Below are 19,793 nucleotides of genomic sequence, written 5' to 3'. Positions count from 1 at the left end.
TAGTATGAAACAGCCATATATAGACCAAATAATAATCACTTGCTGCATGGGATAAAAGAAAACCCCTACTGAAAAAAGGAGAAATGCCCCTTTCTGCTTCTAATTAGTTTTTAATAAATGATACATAATAAATGGCAACATTCTAATTTATCACAGTTCAGACACAGTCATTGACTGGGGGATGGGGATGTATGAACTCTGGTAGCTGTGTGCGTAGCCTGTGAAACCTTCTCTGTGAAAAGATATTGTTCTCAAAGTGAACCATGCAGGCTCTCGTAGGGTGCTTTCAAGTAGGCATGAGTAACTGGAAGAAGTCCTTCTGTAGAACAGTGTTCTAATACAGACACATAAGTCTCTCTGTTCTTGGTCCACACCTCTGTAAACATCTATTTCATTTACTATTGGTTTTAAATCACAAACACACATACACACACACCCTCTAGTGAGATTAATACCTAGAGTATGACACAGTTCTTTTTATTTCAAAAATGTGATGAATACACTGAAAATAGTAGTTCTATTTTTTTTCAAAGCTGCCTTTTGGCCTTGACATTAAATTTTATATATTTCATTAGAGTAGAAGACCTGGTCAAACTTAAGTTCATTTTTAAAACTCTGAATTGAATTTATTTTTCATACCTGGCTCCTACTCCCATGTGATAGGGCATTTTAATGTTGTTTTAGTTTTCCTCAAGCAGTAAAGAGTTACTTTATATACACAAGCACTTAGCAAGTATTAACAGTGGTACTCTACTTACTGTAGGAGGAACATTTGTGTTCTTTTTACTCCATCTCATCTATATTTGCCAAAAAAGCAGGTGAGAAGGTAGGTTTCATCACTTGGACCTAAATTACAAAGTGGTGTCATATGTACACTGAAGGCATCCCTCCCTCCACTCTTGCAATAGACACACCCACTGCTGCAACCTCACACTGCCTGCAAGCAAGCACCTCTGCACGCAAAGACAGGGACTCTAATGCCTGGCATTATCTTGCAAATAAAGGAACCTGGATGGGAAACAACTGTTCCCTCTGAATAACAGAAAAAAGAAATATACTGAGGCAACCAAGTTTTTACACTTAGTTACAGCTAATTCATTCTAAAAATAATTTAATGTAGATATTCTATACAGAAATCTCTCCCTCCACTGGATTACCCCATGAGTGTCTTTGTTCTCAAACACTATGCTTTCCCTATGCTGAAATTTTTTTAGTAAATCTGTTATGACCAATTAAATTAGGGGATTTAATATACTTTCATGACTATACCTCTTTCTATGTGTCCTTACTGAAATTGTACACAAACAAAAACATAAAATGGATACTTTTGTACTAAGCTAGATCACCTTTTATCGCATATTGTAGACAAACTACTGTACCCTTCTAAAAATAAGGTACATTTTTATACAGTAAGTATACTAACAGTATTATGCCTTGACACTTCTTCACACTGCTCTTCATGTGCTCACACACAAACGTGAGACTCCATTTCTATAAAGTGAAATTCATCTAACATTTCATAATCTGGTTGGTATTTCTATATCTTTTCCTCCCTTAAATGTGACTAGCTATTTACACCCTAACAATTCTGGTACAGAGCTGATTTAGCATTTTTATTGGAATGTGAAAGCTCTTAAAAGAAGAAAAAAATCTAATCAGCCAGAAGAGATAGAAAACTTGCTGAATTTTCTCTCCCCCTTCTAAGACCCCCCTGAATCCTATCAAAAGCACATCTTCCATTCATTGCTTCCCGGTGTCATTATGACAAGCGGCTACAAATCAATAGCAGAGGGAAAGGCAGGACCAACCCGCACTCACCGAGTGATAAAGATTCACTCTCGGTCCCGATTTGCTAATAGCCCATAATAGCAGCCATTGGCGCCCTGCATTAAATCATACATTTCACTCTGCGTTTATTATGGGATTTTTAAAACTCCTCACCAAATTGGATTTTCTCGATGGTCTCTAATTTCCACATTTATCATTTAAAATTAAACTCCTCTGTAAAGGGGTGGGGGAAGAGAAGGAGAAGGTAGAGAGAGGCCAGACAGTACTATATTTTTCCTTTTCACCCCTCCCCTTTATGAAAACCCATAAATAATATCAGGTATTGTAGCCATAAGCAGCTGGGTGTTGTTGTTTTTAATAGAAAAAAAAAGTCTAAAATTTGGGTTGGAATGATCCGTATGTATGTATTTGTGAATGAAGATGATCATTACAGAAGACAAAACATACAAATTAAAAGAAGGTTTTAAACAAAAGAAAATTGATAAAAAAATTTTCAGTAATGATGCAATGAAGGTGAATTGTAGGAGCAATGAAAATTAAGTTTATATTATGTGATGAAATACTTCAAGGAGCTGTAAAGAGAGTATTCAGCAAGGAAGCTATTCTGTTCTTTAAAAATGACAATTGTCTCATTCCAAGGCTTAGTGACAAATAAACAAAAGTAAAAAAAAAAAATCTCTTATTGGCTTTTAGCTCTGAAACAGTTTGTGTACCCTCTGTACTTTCTTAGTTTAAAAATTATCATAAAATTTTATGGAGTCCTATGGCTAAAGCTGCCTCTTGGGTGCTGCAGCAAACCCCCAAGCAAGTTCTTAAATCCCCGAGATACCACTGAAACAATGAAATCAGTCCAGGGGGGCTTAAATCACTAGAAATGTAAGTATATATTATATAAATTTGGATAAAGTACTTTTAATTATTTGAGTATGAAATAAAAATTAAACTTTAGGTCCACAACATAAAATGAAAAGGGTCTTTTTGTGCAGGCTCCACAGTTGAGACTTAGTGTGGTTGAATTACAACCATAGTACTACTACAAGATCCAAGGTACAAAGTCCAGTACATATGTAGAGAGCCTTGAAAAGGCTAGAGTTTAGTGAAATATTGAAATCCCTTCCTTTTGGGGACATTCTCAGCAGTATAATTTTTCTTAAGAAATAAAGAAATGGCCTTTTAAAGTATTTAAAGTGAAAAGCATCAGCCATTTTGCAATAATATTTTATTTCATCTTCATAGGTCATCATTTGTTTTAGAAGTTTGTTTGTCATTGACATAATTATTTAAAATTTTTTCAGTGTTGCTTTCAAAAATGTACCATTGATTGCTGTGCCTTTCTTTCTTTCTTGCAGATGTATATAGCCCTTTTCTTCACCTACTCACATAACTAATAGCCTCCTATTTTATAAAGTTTTAATTCAAGTAACATACATATGTAAAAGTGCAGCAATCAAAAGTGTATGCTCTGAATTTTCACTAGCTGCACACATTCGTATAAGTAGCATCCAGTCCAAGAGGCGGATGTTTCACTAGTGTCCTAGAAGCCCCTGTGCACCTCTCCTTTCCAGTCATTTCCAACCTGTCAAGGGTAGTCATCTATCTTGCTTCTAACATCATTGATTAACTCTGCTTACTTCAGAACTTTACATAAATGGGATCATCCAGTATATACCATTTTGTGTCATTTCTTTTATTCAAAATTATGTGAGATTAATTCACATTGATGGATGTAGTTATGGTTCACTCACTCTTACTGCTATAGAGCAAGAATCAGCAAACTATGGTTAGAGAGCCCAACATGATCCATTGCCTGTTCATGTATGGCCTTCAAGTTACAGAATATTTTTTCATTTAAAGATGGATTATCAAAAGGATAATATTTCATTACATGTGAAAATTATACAAAATTCAAATTTCAGTAAGTAAGTTTTTTTGGACAAAATCTGTCATGCTCTAATTTTCGGTATTGTCTATGGCTCCTTTCAAGCTGCAACAACAGAGTTGAGTACTTGGGACAGAAACTCATAATACATACAAAGACTAGAATATTTATTTTCTGGCCCTTTGAAAAAAAAAGTTGGGACCTCTCCTCTACAGCATTCCATTTTGTGACTGTACTACAATTTATTTACCAATTCTACTGCTGAAAGACATGTGGGTTGTTTCTGGTATTGGCCTGATATGGGCTACAAACATTCTAGAACTTGTCTTTGGTAAACATACACATATTGAAGAGTACAATTTAATGTCATTCAATGAATCCATTTTTTCCTTAATGCACATTTTGTGTTCTGTTTAAGAAATATGGCACATCCTAAAGACACAGAGACTGTAAACTCATTTAATTTTACAGGTATATTAATAGATCATTTGTGAATAGTGACAACTTTCTTTATTTCCAATGCTTATACTTTTGTTTGTCTTGACTTATTAATGGCTAGGACCTACAGCATGCTTTTGAATCCATCTTTATCTTGTTTTGAATTCCGCAGTGGATTTTTGTAGGTTCTATTCATCAAGTTAAGGAAGTTTGTTTCTATTCCTGTTTTTTTATTATAAATGAGTATGAAAGTTTATGAAAGAACTGGAAGAAAATCTATCAAGATGATCATGTGATTTCTCTCTCACTCTTTCTGTCAATATAGTGAACTATATCACTTTGGAAATGTAAAACCACCTGTGCATTTCTGGAAAATTATGCCTGGTCATAATTTGTAAGAATTTCTCTATATATCTGGAAGTAGTTTACTGACAAAATGTTTAGAACTTTTATATCTAATATTCCTGAGAAAGACCAGTTTGTAATTTTCACTTCTTATACTATCCTTATTTGTTTTGATATCACCGTTTTTATATTTTTAAAATTCTCTAGTGAAATCATAAGAGCTACTTTTAGCAAATAGCAAACTTTAGTGGAAATCAAAGCTCTGTATTTTTTAATAATGGAACAGGGAGCTTTGATACTATGAATTTTCTCGCTGTGCTGTAAGTTCCCTAAGTTTCATGACTCACTCTTCCCTACTACTCACTTTTTCTGAAGAACCTTTTCAAAAATCTTTTACATTTTCTACATTTCATTTCATTTCTCTACATGGTAAATTCAAGAGTCCATGGTAAGGGCTTTTGCAAATCATTGAATATTAGGTTACTTCTATCTGCAATAATAGGTATTGTAGAAAGTTATAAGGAAGTAGAATATATATTCTCTGCCCTGGATGGGTTTATAATCCAGTAAGCTAAATCAGTTCTTTTTAAAAATTATAAATCAACTATGGATTCTTTAATTAAATTTCTTCATTCAAGTTCATAAAGCTTTTTCAAAATGGTCTTTACCACGATTGGGGAAAACAAGTTAATGAAAGAAAAATTGGAAATACAAGCAGAAAGAAGCTTCCAAATAACTCATAGTCCACAAGGAAACACAACCATTATCATCACTTAAATTTTGTTGCAGTTAATCTTCAATGTGTTGGACTCTCATGTTTTCTTGATGATATATACCTCCATAGTTGATATTTCCTATTAATGTATGGCCTTACATTTTTATTTAGGACTTTCCAAAACTATAAAAACATAAATTTAGAAAACAACTTCTATAGTTTGTGTATTTTCAAAATAAGAAAAAGCTGCTTGAATGTTTAAAATGAAACTCCATTCTCTCTCAACCAATCAGATATGACAATACACCATGGCTCCCAACTCAGAAAGTTGCTTGACGGGTCCCACAATTTAGTATATCTTTACCTTTAAGTAGTCCTCATTTTTGATATATAAAGATCTGTTGCAAAAGTATCTTCAAATTTGCTGTAAGACACTGACATACAGGACTTACATCTTGAGTTGATTTAGCCTAGTGATTAAGGGCATATGCTAAGGTGCTAGACTAGATTTGAGACTGGCACCACAATTCATAAGGCATATAACCTTGGTCAGATTATCTACATCCTCTGTGCCTCAGTTACTCATCTGCAAAAAGGGGAGAATAATGATAATGCCCTCTTATAGTTGTGATGATTAAATAAGTTGATATAAATAAAGCGCTTTTTTTTTAAAATTTTTTATTGTTGGCTGTTCAAAACATTACATAGTTCTTGATATATCATATTTCACAATTTGATTCAAGTGGGTTATGAGCTCCCATTTTTACCCCATATACAGATTGCAGAATCACATCAGTTGCACATCCATTGATTTACATATTGCCATACTAATGTCTGTTGTATTCTGCTGCCTTTCCTATCCTCTACTATCCCCCCTCCCCTCCCCTCCCCTCCCCTCTTCTCTCTCTGCCCCCTCTACTGACATTCGTTTGTCCCCCTTGTATTATTTTTCCCCTTCCCCTCACTTCCTCTTGTATGTACTTTTGTATAACTCTGAGGGTCTCCTTCCATTTCCATGCATTTTCCCTTCTCTCTCCCTTTCCCTCCCACCTCTCATCCCTGCTTAATGTTAATCTTCTTCTCATGCTCTTCGACCCTACTCTGTTCTTAGTTACTCTCCTTATATCAAAGAAGACATTTGGCATTTGTTTTTTAGGGATTGGCTAGCTTCACTTAGCATAATCTGCTCTAATGCCATCCATTTCCCTGTAAATTCTATGATTTTTGTCATTTTTTAATGCAGAGTAATACTCCATTGTGTATAAATGCCACATTTTTTTTATCCATTCATCCATTGAAGGGCATCTAGGTTGGTTCCACAGTCTAGCTATTGTGAATTGTGCTGCTATGAACATCGATGTAGCAGTGTCCCTGTAGCATGCTCTTTTTAGGTCTTTAGGGAATAGACCGAGAAGGGGAATAGCTGGGTCAAATGGTGGCTCCATTCCCAGCTTTCCAAGAAATCTCCATACTGCTTTCCAAATTGGCTGCACCAATTTGCAGTCCCACCAGCAATGTACAAGTGTACCCTTTTCCCCACATCCTCGCCAGCACTTGTTGTTGTTTGACTTCATAATGGCTGCCAATCTAACTGGAGTGAGATGGTATCTTAGGGTGGTTTTGATTTGCATTTCTCTGACTGCTAGAGATGGTGAGCATTTTTTCATGTACTTGTTGATTGATTGTATGTCCTCCTCTGAGAAGTGTCTGTTCAGGTCCTTGGCCCATTTGTTGATTGGGTTGTTTGTTCTCTTATTGTCTAATTTTTTGAGTTCTTTGTATACTCTGGATATTAGGGCTCTATCTGAAGTGTGAGGAGTAAAGATTTGTTCCCAGGATGTAGGTTCTCTATTTACCTCTCTTATTGTATCTTTTGCTGAGAAAAAACTTTTTAGTTTGAGTAAGTCCCATTTGTTGATTCTAGTTATTAACTTTTGTGCTATGGGTGTCCTATTGAGGAATTTGGAGCCCGACCCCACAGTATGTAGATCGTAGCCAACTTTTTCTTCTATCAGACGGCGTGTCTCTGATTTGATATCAAGCTCCTTGATCCATTTTGAATTAACTTTTGTGCATGGCGAGAGAAAGGGATTCAGTTTCATTTTGTTGCATATGGATTTCCAGTTTTCCCAGCACCATTTGTTGAAGATGCTATCCTTCCTCCATTGCATGCTTTTAGCCCCTTTATCAAATATAAGATAGTTGTAGTTTTGTGGATTGGTTTCTGTGTCCTCTATTCTGTACCATTGGTCCACCCGCCTGTTTTGGTACCAGTACCATGCTGTTTTTGTTACTATTGCTCTGTAGTATAGTTTGAAGTCTGGTATCGCTATACCGCCTGATTCACACTTCCTGCTTAGCATTGTTTTTGCTATTCTGGGTCTTTTATTTTTCCATATGAATTTCATGATTGCTTTCTCTATTTCTACAAGAAATGCCGTTGGGATTTTGATTGGCATTGCATTAAACCTATAGAGAACTTTTGGTAATATCGCCATTTTGATGATGTTAGTTCTGCCTATCCATGAACAGGGTATATTTTTCCATCTTCTAAGATCTTCTTGTATTTCTCTCTTTAGGGTTCTGTAGTTTTCATTGTATAAGTCTTTCACCTCTTTTGTTAGGTTGATTCCCAAGTATTTTATTTTTTTTGAAGATATTGTGAATGGAGTGGTTGTCCTCATTTCCATTTCAGAGGATTTGTCGCTGATATACAGGAATGCCTTTGATTTATGCGTGTTGATTTTATATCCTGCCACTTTGCTGAATTCATTTATTAGCTCTAATAGTTTCTTTGTAGACCCTTTTGGGTCTGCTAGGTATAGAATCATGTCATCTGCAAATAGTGATAATTTAAGTTCTTCTTTTCCTATTTTGATGCCTTTAATTTCTTTCGTCTGTCTAATTGCTCTGGCCAGTGTTTCGAGAACTATGTTGAACAGAAGTGGTGAGAGAGGGCATCCCTGTCTTGTTCCAGATTTTAGAGGGAATGCCTTCAATTTTTCTCCATTCAGAATGATGCTAGCCTGAGGCTTAGCATAGATTGCTTTTACAATATTGAGGTATGTTCCTGTTATCCCTAGTTTTTCTAGAGTTTTGAACATAAAGGGATGCTGTACTTTGTCGAATGCTTTTTCCGCATCTATCGAGATGATCATATGGTTCTTATTTTTAAGTCTATTGATGTGGTGAATAACATTTATTGATTTCCTTATATTGAACCAGCCTTGCATCCCAGGGATGAATCCTACTTGATCATGGTGCACAATTTTTTTGATATGTTTTTGTATCCGAGTGGCCAGAATTTTATTGAGGATTTTTGCATCTAGGTTCATTAGAGATATTGGTCTGTAGTTTTCTTTCTTTGAAGTGTCTTTGTCTGGTTTAGGTATCAGGGTGATGTTGGCCTCGTAGAATGAATTTGGAAGTTCTCCCTCTTTTTCTATTTCCCGAAGTAGCTTGAAAAGTATTGGTATTAGTTCCTCTTTAAAGGTTTTGTAAAACTCTGCTGTATACCCATCCGGTCCTGGGCTTTTCTTAGTTGGTAGTCTTTTGATGGTTTCTTCTATTTCCTCAATTGATATTGGTCTGTTTAGGTTGTCTATATCCTCCTGACTCAATCTGGACAGATCATATGACTTAAGAAATTTATCTATGCCTTCACTATCTTCTAATTTATTGGAGTATAAGGATTCAAAATAATTTTTGATTATCTTCTGTATTTCTGAAGTGTCTGTTGTGATATTGCCTCTTTCATCCCGTATGTTAGTAATTTGAGTTCTCTCTCTTCTTCTCTTCGCTAGCATGGCTAAGGGTCTGTCGATTTTGTTTATTTTTTCAAAGAACCAACTTTTAGTTTTGTCAATTTTTTCAATTGTTTCTTTTGTTTCGATTTCATTAATTTCAGCTCTGATTTTCATTATTTCTTGCCTTCTACTTCTTTTGCTGTTGTTTTGCTCTTCTTTTTCTAGGATTTTGAGATGAAGTATGAGATCATTTATTTGTTGGTTTTTTCTTTTTTTAAGGAATGAACTCCAAGCAATGAATTTTCCTCTTAGAACTGCTTTCAATGTGTCCCATAGATTCCGATATGTTGTGTCTGTGTTTTCATTAATCTCTAAGAATTTTTTAATTTCCTCCTTGATGTCTTCTATAACCCATTGATCATTCAGTAACCTATTGTTCATTCTCCAAGTGATGTATTCTTTTTCCTTCCTTCTTTTATCATTGATTTTCAGTTCCATTCCATTATGATCAGATAGGATGCATGGTATTATCTCTACTCCTTTATATTGTCTAAGAGTTTCCCTGTGACATAATATATGATCTATTTTTGAGAAGGATCCATGTGCTGCTGAGAAAAAAGTGTAACTGCTTGATGTTGGGTGGTATATTCTATATATGTCAATTAAGTTTAGGTTATTAATTGTGTTATTGAGTTCTATAGTTTCCTTATTCAACTTTTGTTTGGAAGATCTGTCCAGTGGTGATAGAGGTGTGTTGAAGTCTCCCATGATTATTGTATGGTGGTCTATTAGACTCTTGAACTTGAGAAGAGTTTGTTTGATGAACATAGCTGCACCATTGTTTGGGGCATATATATTTATGATTGTTATGTCTTGTTGGTGTATGGTTCCCTTGAGCAGTATGTAGTGTCCCTCTTTATCCCTTTTGATTAACTTTGGCTTGAAATCTATTTTATTTGATATGAGTATGGATACTCCTGCTTGTTTCCGAAGTCCATATGAGTGATATGATTTTTCCCAACCTTTCACCTTCAGCCTATGTATGTCTTTTCCTATCAAATGTGTCTCCTGTAGGCAGCATATTGTTGGGTCTTGTTTTGTGATCCATTCTACTAGCCTGTGTCTCTTGATTGGTGAGTTTAAGCCATTAACATTTAGGGTTATTATTGAGATATGGGTTGTTGTTCCAGCCATATTTTTTTATTTATGTTACTAAACATGGTTTGTTTTCCTCTTTGATTATTTTCCCCCCTTTAGTGTCCTACCTCCCACTGTTGGTTTTCATTGTTATTTTCCATTTCCTCTTCCTGTAATATTTTGCCAAGGATGTTTTGAAGAGATGGTTTTCTAGCTGCAAATTCTTTTAACTTTTGTTTATCGTGGAAGGTTTTAATTTCATCTTCCATCCTGAAGCTTAATTTCGCTGGAAACACAATTCTTGGTTGGAACCCATTTTCTTTCAGTGTTTCAAATATGTTATTCCAGGATCTTCTAGCTTTCAGAGTCTGTGTTGAAAGATCAGCTGTTATCCTGATTGGCTTACCCCTAAATGTGATCTGCTTCCTTTCCCTTGTAGCTTTTAAAATTCTCTCCTTATTCTGTATGTTGGGCAACTTCATTATAATGTGTCTAGGTGTGGGTCTCTTATGATTTTGCACATTCGGCGTCCTGTAGGCTTCTAGGATTTGGGGTTCTGTCTCATTCTTCAAGTCTGGGAAGTTTTCTCGTATTATTTCATTTAATAGGTTGCTCATTCCTTTGGTTTGAAACTCTGTCCCCTCCTGTATCCCAATGACTCTTAAATTTGGTCTCTTGATGTTATCCCATATTTCTTGGATGTTCTGCTCATGGTTTCTTAACAGTCTTGCTGAGCTGTCTATGTTCTTTTCAAGTTGAAATACTTTATCTTCATTGTCTGATGTTCTGTCTTCTAAGTGTTCTACTCTGCTGGTAGTATTCTCAATTGAGTTTTTAAGTTGGCTTATTGCTTCCTGCATTTCTAGGATTTCTGTTTGTTTGTTTTTTATAACCTCTATTTCCCTGTATAGTTGATCTTTTGCTTCTTGGATTTGTTTATGTAATTCATTGTTGAAGTGATCTTTCATTGTCTGATTTTGCTGTCTGATGTCTTCCTTGAGACTCCAGATCATCTGAAGCATGTATATCCTGAATTCTTTATCTGACATTCCATCTGCTGCAGCTATTACTTCTTCTAACGTTGAGTTGACCTGCATTGCTTGTGGTCCTTTCTTTCCTTGTCTCTTCATACTGTTCGCGTTCCTTTCTATTTGGTGAAACTGTTGTGCTATTGAATTTTCCCCCTATATATTTATATTGGTCTTGTATAGTTGCAAAGTCTCCCTCGCATGCGTGGGTGGCGGCTCTGCCCCTCCTCCAATTGGGGCAATGTGCCTACCACGCCGGGAGGCCGCTGGGCCTGCTCTGCCGGTCGGTAGCAGGTCCGCCGACCTTGCAGGCGCAGGCGGCGTCTCTGTCCCTCTGCGGGCTGCTAGGCTTGTTCTGTCGGTGGTCGCAGTTCTGCCTACCTTGCAGGCGCGGGGGCGGCTCTACCCTTCCTCAGGCCACTGGGCCTGTTCTGTCTCTCGGTTGCAGGTCTGGCCTGTTCTGATGGTGGTCACAGTTCCGACTACCTTGCAGGAGGGGGGGGGAGGGGGCGGCTCTGCCTCTCAGCAGGCCGCTGCTCCTCTTCTGCTGGTGGGTCGCAGGCCCGCCTACCTTGCAGGAGTGATTGGAAGCTCTGCCCCTCCGCGGGCCACTGGGCCTTTTCTGTCGGTGGTCACAGTTCTGTCTACCTGGCAGGCGCGGGGGGTGGGGGGCGGCTTTGCCCCTCAGCAGGCCACTGGGCCTGTTCTGTGGGTCGTCACAGTTCCCTCTACCTTGCCGGCGCAGGGGGAGGGGGCGGCTCTGCCTCTCAGCAGGCCACTGCTCCTCTTCTGCCGGTGGGTCACAGGCCCGCCTACCTTGCAGGAGTGATTGGAAGCTCTGTCTCGCCGCGGGCCACTTGGCCTTTTCTGTCGGTGGTCACAGTTCCCCTACCTGGCAGGCGCGGGGGGTGTGGGGCGGCTCTGCCCCTCAGCAGGCCGCTGGGCCTGCTCTGTGCGTGGTCACAGTTCCCTCTACCTTGCCGGCGCAGGGGGAGGGGGCGGCTCTGCCTCCCAGCAGGCCGCTGCTCCTCTTCTGCCAGTGGGTTGCAGGCCCGCCTACCTTGCAGGAGTGATTGGAAGCTCTGTCCCGCCCGTGCCACTGGGCCTTTTCTGTCGGTGGTCACCTTTCCACTTACCTGGCTGGCGCGGGGGATGGGGGGCGGCTCTGCCCCTCAGCAGGCCGCTGGGCCTGCTCTGTGCGTGGTCACAGTTCCCTCTACCTTGCTGGTGCAGGGGGAGGGGGCGGCTCTGCCTCTCAGCAGGCCGCTGCTCCTCTTCTGCCGGTGGGTCGCAGGCCCGCCTACCTTGCAGGAGTGATTGGAAGCTCTGTCCTGCCGAGGGCCACTGGGCCTTTTCTGTCGGTGGTCACAGTTCCCCTACCTGGCAGGCGCGGGGGGTGTGGGGCGGCTCTGCCCCTCAGCAGGCCGCTGGGCCTGCTCTGTGCGTGGTCACAGTTCCCTCTACCTTGCTGGCGCAGGGGGAGGGGGCGGCTCTGCCTCTCAGCAGGCCGCTGCTCCTCTTCTGCCGGTGGGTCGCAGGCCCGCCTACCTTGCAGGAGTGATTGGAAGCTCTGTCCCGCCGCGGGCCACTGGGCCTTTTCTGTCGGTGGTCATAGTTCCCCTACCTGGCAGGCGCGGGGGGTGTGGGGCGGCTCTGCCCCTCAGCAGGCCGCTGGGCCTGCTCTGTGCGTGGTCACAGTTCCCTCTACTTTGCCCTAAATAAAGCGCTTTTGCGCACATAGTAGGTGCTCAGTAATGTCAACTTTCTACAGGGAAGCTAAGGGAATGCTCATTTTAAATGTTCATGGAAAAACTATACTTTGTTTTCATACTGAAAATTTCCCTTCACTCTGCCCCATCAACATCATGCTTCTCTTCATTTCTGAAAACTGTACCTTTTCAAACTACTTAGTTCATATTCACTCTCACAGTTCATTTGCTACTTTTTTATGTTCTATACCATATCTCTGAAACAACATGAAAGATCTCTGATTTTAAAATTTTCTTTTAAAAGCTTACTTCCATTATAAAGCCTCTATCTAACTTAACTCTATTATATGTAAGTGGATAAAAGCTGGAATTCTTTATGAAGAAAAGGAATATGTTGAGTTGGTAGCATTGTCAGGATTTTCCCAGTTTTCTCTGTTGTTTGGCTAATCTAGAATTTACAGAGTACAAGCTATCTTGTACTCTGTTCAATTAAGGGGTCAATTAAAGAACTGGCACTCAATAAATGTTTATCACTTTGAGTTATGCAATGAAATATGGAAGATATTAAAATGAACTAAAAAATCAGGCCAGGGGCAAGAAAGAAATCTAATAAAAATTCAAAATACAAATCCTAAACAGTTCTTTTGAGGTTGTGATACTTTATGTCATCACAAGAGACTAGAGAGATCAGAATGAACTGGTTTCAAGTCTTAAAAATCTAAGCCTGGAGGCTTTCTTTAATCTGCATGCAAGACTGTTTAACACTATTGCAATTACAATTAAAGTACTAGGCAGTATTTTTTTTTATTTCTTTACAAAATGCATTGTTGTTTTGTAACACATTCATTTTGTAATGTTTGGTAAAACATTCAGATACAGTCAAGGTTATAGGTTCTCTCAGGATGTCTATGTAAAAAGAGTTATAATGGGATATGGAAGCTTTAATTATGGGCTGGGTGCCTGCATTCTGAGTGCCACTTTTAGACAATAACTCTTTTCTGTGGACTCCATGTAGTGGCCTCACCTTTTTTTTTTTTTTAACTGTTTAAGAATGTGAAGTATCCTGTGGTTTATTGATTTTTGTAACCACATGCTCTGCCACTAATGTTCATCACTTGTGTTTCTCCTGACTACTGCCTCTTGAGGAGAAAGAAAGGTGGAAAATGTGACACAATAGTCTCAGATTGGATGACTCAGTTTAAATACTGAACAGAAAAAATAGTATCTTAAACCACCACTAGAAACGTTTTCCTTCCAAATGGAACTAATCTTTGAAACCCAGTTCAATACAGCAAATAGGCCAAGATTACTAAGACAGACACTTTGAGAACATGTTGTGGTATGTCAGCAGATCTGCTTTCCTAGGTGGCAAAAAACTTCCAGCTCTTCAGTTCTTTGTGATAACCAATCTTACTCAGATTTAATTCTAGCCAGCAGCAATCAATTCTCACTCAGCCTAAATATTTCTACTTAGAATTTAACACTTTCTTATCCTTAAGTTTGTCTTTTAATTAAGTACTTTCACAAATATTCCTCCTTCAATATAAAATTCTCTCGACACAGATTTTACAACTCATTTTTCCCCATCAGGCAATAGTCTACCTTGAATTCTCTCTCTCAAACTAATTAGACCTCTAAAACTATTTATGGAATTCATCTCTATTACAGTTCTGTTCTTTCCATTACTTCATTGGTTTTGCTATGTGATAGATTATTACACATATCTTTAGATACACACTCTCACATCCACACCAATACATTCCTTATAACATCATGTAGATATACAAAAGGCAGAACATTTCATTATTTAATAGTAGAAGCATGAAATAATTCCAGTTATTTTAATTGTTCTATGTGTTACACTGAATGAATACTCCCAAATTTATCCATCAATTCCTCTTACCAATGGACAATTAGGCTTTCTCCATTTTTTCAAGATTACTAGCAATGTAGCAATGAAGATTAATTTCAACTATCTTTGTGACAAATATAAGACTTTCATATCTTCAACTCACCTAAATATTGCCAAACTAAATACTATAAAAATAACTGTTTGGTATTACTATCATAATGACTGTCACTATTTTTGCTACCACCTGTGGCTTTTGAGGTTATTTTCTCACATCTGTTTTTATAAATATTAACAATTATATTTTGTGTTAATCTGATAAGAATGAAATAGTATCTTTAATAAATACTTATTTATCATTGTTTTTATGCTGCCCAATGTTTTAATCCCACTGCAATGATTAGGGCTAGTTCAGGGAAAGCTGTCATCTTTATGACTAAGCCTTCCTATACATGAACATAGTTCCCCTGACCATGAATTCAGATCTTTCAACTTTCAATAAGGTTTATCATTTACTCTTTAAAGATAATGTACATCATCCTACTGATTTATTCCTCTATATTTTATGATTTTTATTGTTGTCATGGAATTTTATAGGTTTTTGTTTGTTTTGGTGGTAAGTACCTGGTAGGCAATCAACTTATAGGACTAATTACAAACATAAGAAAAGAAGAAAGTATTAAATAAACAATCTAAGCTGTACCTCAAGAACTTGAAGTGAGAATAGCAAAATAAACCCTAAGAAAACAAAGGGAAAGAAATTATAATAAAGAGAAGAGCAGAACTCAAGAAACTGATAATAGAAAATCAGTAGATAAAAATCAATGAAATGAAGAATGGTTAATTAAAAACATCAATAAAACTGACAAATCTCTAGCAACTATCAGTATCAGGAATAAAACAGGAAACATCACTTAATGCCCTGAAAAAAAAATCAAAAGAACAATGAAGGAATACTACAGATAATTGTACACACATAAATTTGACAACTGAGATAAAATGGGTCAAATTCTCAAACAGTATCACAACTCTTCCAATATGTAGTATATCATTTGAATAGCTCTCTAAGTCTTAAAGAAATCAAATTTGTAAATGAACACTATGAAAGAAGTATATCATTTGAATAGCTCTATAAGTCTTAAAGAAATTAAATTTGTAAATGAACACTATGAAAGAAGAAATTTGTGGACCTGATAGTTATAACTGAGAATTTTACCAAATGTTTAAATAAGAATTAACACCAATTCTACACAAGTTATTCCAGAAAACAGAAAAGGAAAGAACATTGCTTATTTTATGAAACTAGCAATATGTTGATACAAAACCCAGACAAAACCAGGGGGGAAAAAGAATGAAAAAGAAAAGGAGAAAGAAAGAAAAAGAAGCATAAAGAAGTATGAAATTATGGCATTTGTTAGCAGATGGATGGAACTGGAGAACATCATGCTAAGGGAAGTAAGCCAGGTCCAGAAAGTCAAAGGTCAAATGTGAAAGCTAGACCAAAATATAGGAAAAATGTTTGTGTGTAGGAAATCCCATGGAAATAGAGGTGGTATCAGTGGAGCAGAGGAAGGAGATTGAAGAGGAGGGAGGAGGAATGTGGAATGAATCTGACCAAACTATCCTATGTACATAGGTGAAAGTACCACTGTGAATTTCACCTTTATGTAAAGTTAAAATGCATTACTTAAAAAAATAAAACAACTATAAATAAATAGAAGACTGGTAAAACAGAAAAAAGGGAATGGGAAAGGAGGAGGGAAGGGAAAGGAGGAGGGAAGGAAAAGGGGAAGTACTGGGGACTGAATTGGAGAAAATTATATCCCATGCTTGTATAATTATGTCAAAATGAACCCCAATATTTATATAACTATATGCACTAATAAAAACATTTTGAAAGAAAGAGGAAAGTTACAGACCAATATTCCTAACAAAGGATTACCAAATACCATGCAACAACATAGAAAAAAATATACATTATGATGTATAATCAAATTGGGTTTATTACAGGGATGCAAGTCTTGTTCAGTATTAGAAAATCAATCAATACATGCCATGATATTAACATGTTAGGTCACATCACATGATCATATCAACTGATGCAAATAAACTGACAAAATTCAATAATCACTTATGATAAAATATTCAGAATAACAGGAACAGAAGGGGATTTTCCTCAACTTGATAAAAACCATCTACTAAAATAAACTATAGCTGATATTATACTTAATGGTCAGAAACTGTTTTCCCTCAAAGACTGGGAACAAGACAACAAGGCAAGATCATTTTTGAACAAATGGCACTGGAGAGATTAGACATCCAAAGAAAAATCATATAAAAATTAGCTCATAATAAGTCACAGACTGCAGTATGAAATTACTTTTTAAAATGTAGAAAAAAACTCAGTGCAGAAACATTCCAGATCTAGAGCTAGCCAAAGAGTTCTTACTCTTAACATCAAAAACATAATCCATGAAAAGAAGAACTGCTATGCTGGATTGCTTCAAAATTAAAACCATTTCTTCTCTAAAGACCAGGTCAAAAGGATGAAAAGGCAAGGCTACAGAGTGAGATAGACTATCTGACAAAGGATTTGTATCTAAACTATGAAAGAACTTCTTTAAAGTTTAATAGTGAACAAGTAAGACATGAAAGAGACATTTCATCAAAGAAGATACATAGAGGGCAAGTAAACAGATGAAAATATATTCAGCATCATTAGCCATAGTTCATTAGGAGAATGCAGATTAAAACCTCAATAAAACATTACTATACACTGATCACAATGACCAAAATGAAAAACACCATCGCCAACTGCTGTTCAGAATACAGAGAAACTGGTTTGCTCATACAACACTGATAGACTATAAAATGGTACAACTCTGGAAATGGTACAACTTTGGAAAATAGTTTAGTATTTTCTCAAAAACAAAAACTAAATACACAATTACCATTTAACCTAGCAACTGTGTTCCAGGGCCCTTATTGCAATAAAATAAAATGCAACAATACATGATGTTGAAGTAGTACAGTGGGTTGAACAAGTGGCTCCCTAAAAGTTCCACTCATGTCCTAAATCCTGATAAATATGAATGATACTTTATTTAAAAGGAAAAATCTTTGCATATGTACTTAAGTATATTGGGATGAAAAGATCATGCTAAATTATTCAAGTGTGCCTTAAATTCAATTACAAGCATCATTACTGGAGACCCACAGGAGACATTTGACAGAAGAGGAGAAGGTGGTGTGAAGACAGGCCAAGACTGGAGTGATATGGTTACAAACTGTAGAAGCCAGCAGAAGTTGAAGCACAAAGAGAAAGTGGGGCCCTGCCACGTTTCATACTTTGGTCCTCTAAGAACTGTGAGACTATATTTCTGTTGATTTAAGTCCAAATTTGGATAACTAAATTAAGAATATGTGGTATATATACAAAATGGAATACTACTTAGACTTAAAGAAGAATGAAATTATGACATTTGCTGGTAAATGGATAGAACTGGAGACGATCATTCTAAGAGAAATAAGCCAATCCAAAAAAAAAAAAAAAAAAATCAAAGGTCAATTCTTCTCTCTGATATGCAGTTGCTAACACAGAATAAGGAGATGAGAAGGGAAGAATAGAAGTTCATTCGATCAGGCAAAGGGATGAAGGGAAGAGATGAGGAATGGAAATAGGAAAGATAGTAGAATGAATTGGACATTACTTTCCTATGTTTGTATATGAATACATGACCAGTGAAAATCCACATCATGTACAACCACAAAATGATATAACCATTAGAATGAGTTATATTCCATTCATGTTTAATTTGTCAAAATACGCTCTACTTTTATGTATATCTAAAAATTAAAAAGTGAAACTGTAGTTATATATATATATATATATATATATATATATATATATATATATATCTTTCCATAATAAAATACTTAAAGCTTAAAAAAATTTCAGTTTAATTACTTTCCAGTTAAAGACTAAAATATCCTATAACAGCCTTCTCCATTCCAATCTGGTCCCCTCATAGAGGTGACCATCATTCTAAATTTGATACATATTTTTATACTTTTATTACCTACATAACAATTTCTGCATTTTAAACTTTATATTAATGATATCCCAATGTACATATTATATTTTGATACTTGTTTATTTTGCTCTACATTGCTTGTATTTGTGTTGATATAAATTCTAGTTCATTCATTAACTGACTATATATTATATTCTTTTATAGTAATACACCACAGGATATTAACAATTTCCTTGTTGATGGATAATTTGTTTCCAATTATTCACTCTTACAACAACAGTGTATCAAACATATCGCTCATTTTTTTGTGTGTATATGGTGAAAACCAACCCCTATAAATGCTAGGCAAGTTCTCTAACACTGAGTTACATATACTCCAAGCCACTTGCCCATTTTTAGTCAGGTTGTGTTGTTATTTTTTAAAATTTTATTTCTTATTTTTATATATACAGGAGAGTAGACTGTATTTTGGCATATTTATACATACATGGAGTATATCTTATTGAATTAGGATCCCAGGCTTCTGGTTATACATGATGTGGAGATTCACTGTGGTATGTTCATATATGTACACAAGAAAGATGTGTCAGATTCATTCCACTGTCTTTCCTATTCCTACTGCCCCATATCTCTTCATTCCCCCTTGTCTAATGCACTGAAATACTATTCTTCCCCTCCACCCATTTTGGGTTAGCATCCACATATCAGAGAGAACAGTCAACCTCTGGTTTTCTGGGATTGGCTTATTTCACTTAGCATGGTAGTCTCCAACTCCAACCATTTGTCAACAACTGTCATAAAGTCATTTATGGCTCAGTAATATTCCACTGTGTATATGTACAACATTTTTTTTCATCCTACCATCTGTGGAAGGGCACCTAGGTTGGTTCCCTAGCTTAGCTTTTGTGAATTGAGTTGCTATAAACACTGATGTGGCCATGTCACTGTTTAACTCCTTAGAATATATACTGAGGAGTGGTATAACTATTTCAAATGGTGGTCCCATTCATATTTTATTTTAATTTTTAACTTGTTTTAATTCGTTACACATGACAGTAGAATGCATTTATGCACTTTGATATATCATATATAGATAGGATAAAATTTCTCATTTTTGTGAATGTA

Source organism: Marmota flaviventris, chromosome 18 (genome assembly GCF_047511675.1).
Source record: "Marmota flaviventris isolate mMarFla1 chromosome 18, mMarFla1.hap1, whole genome shotgun sequence".
Lineage (NCBI taxonomy): Eukaryota > Metazoa > Chordata > Mammalia > Rodentia > Sciuridae > Marmota > Marmota flaviventris.
This window is presented reverse-complemented; position numbering follows the sequence as displayed.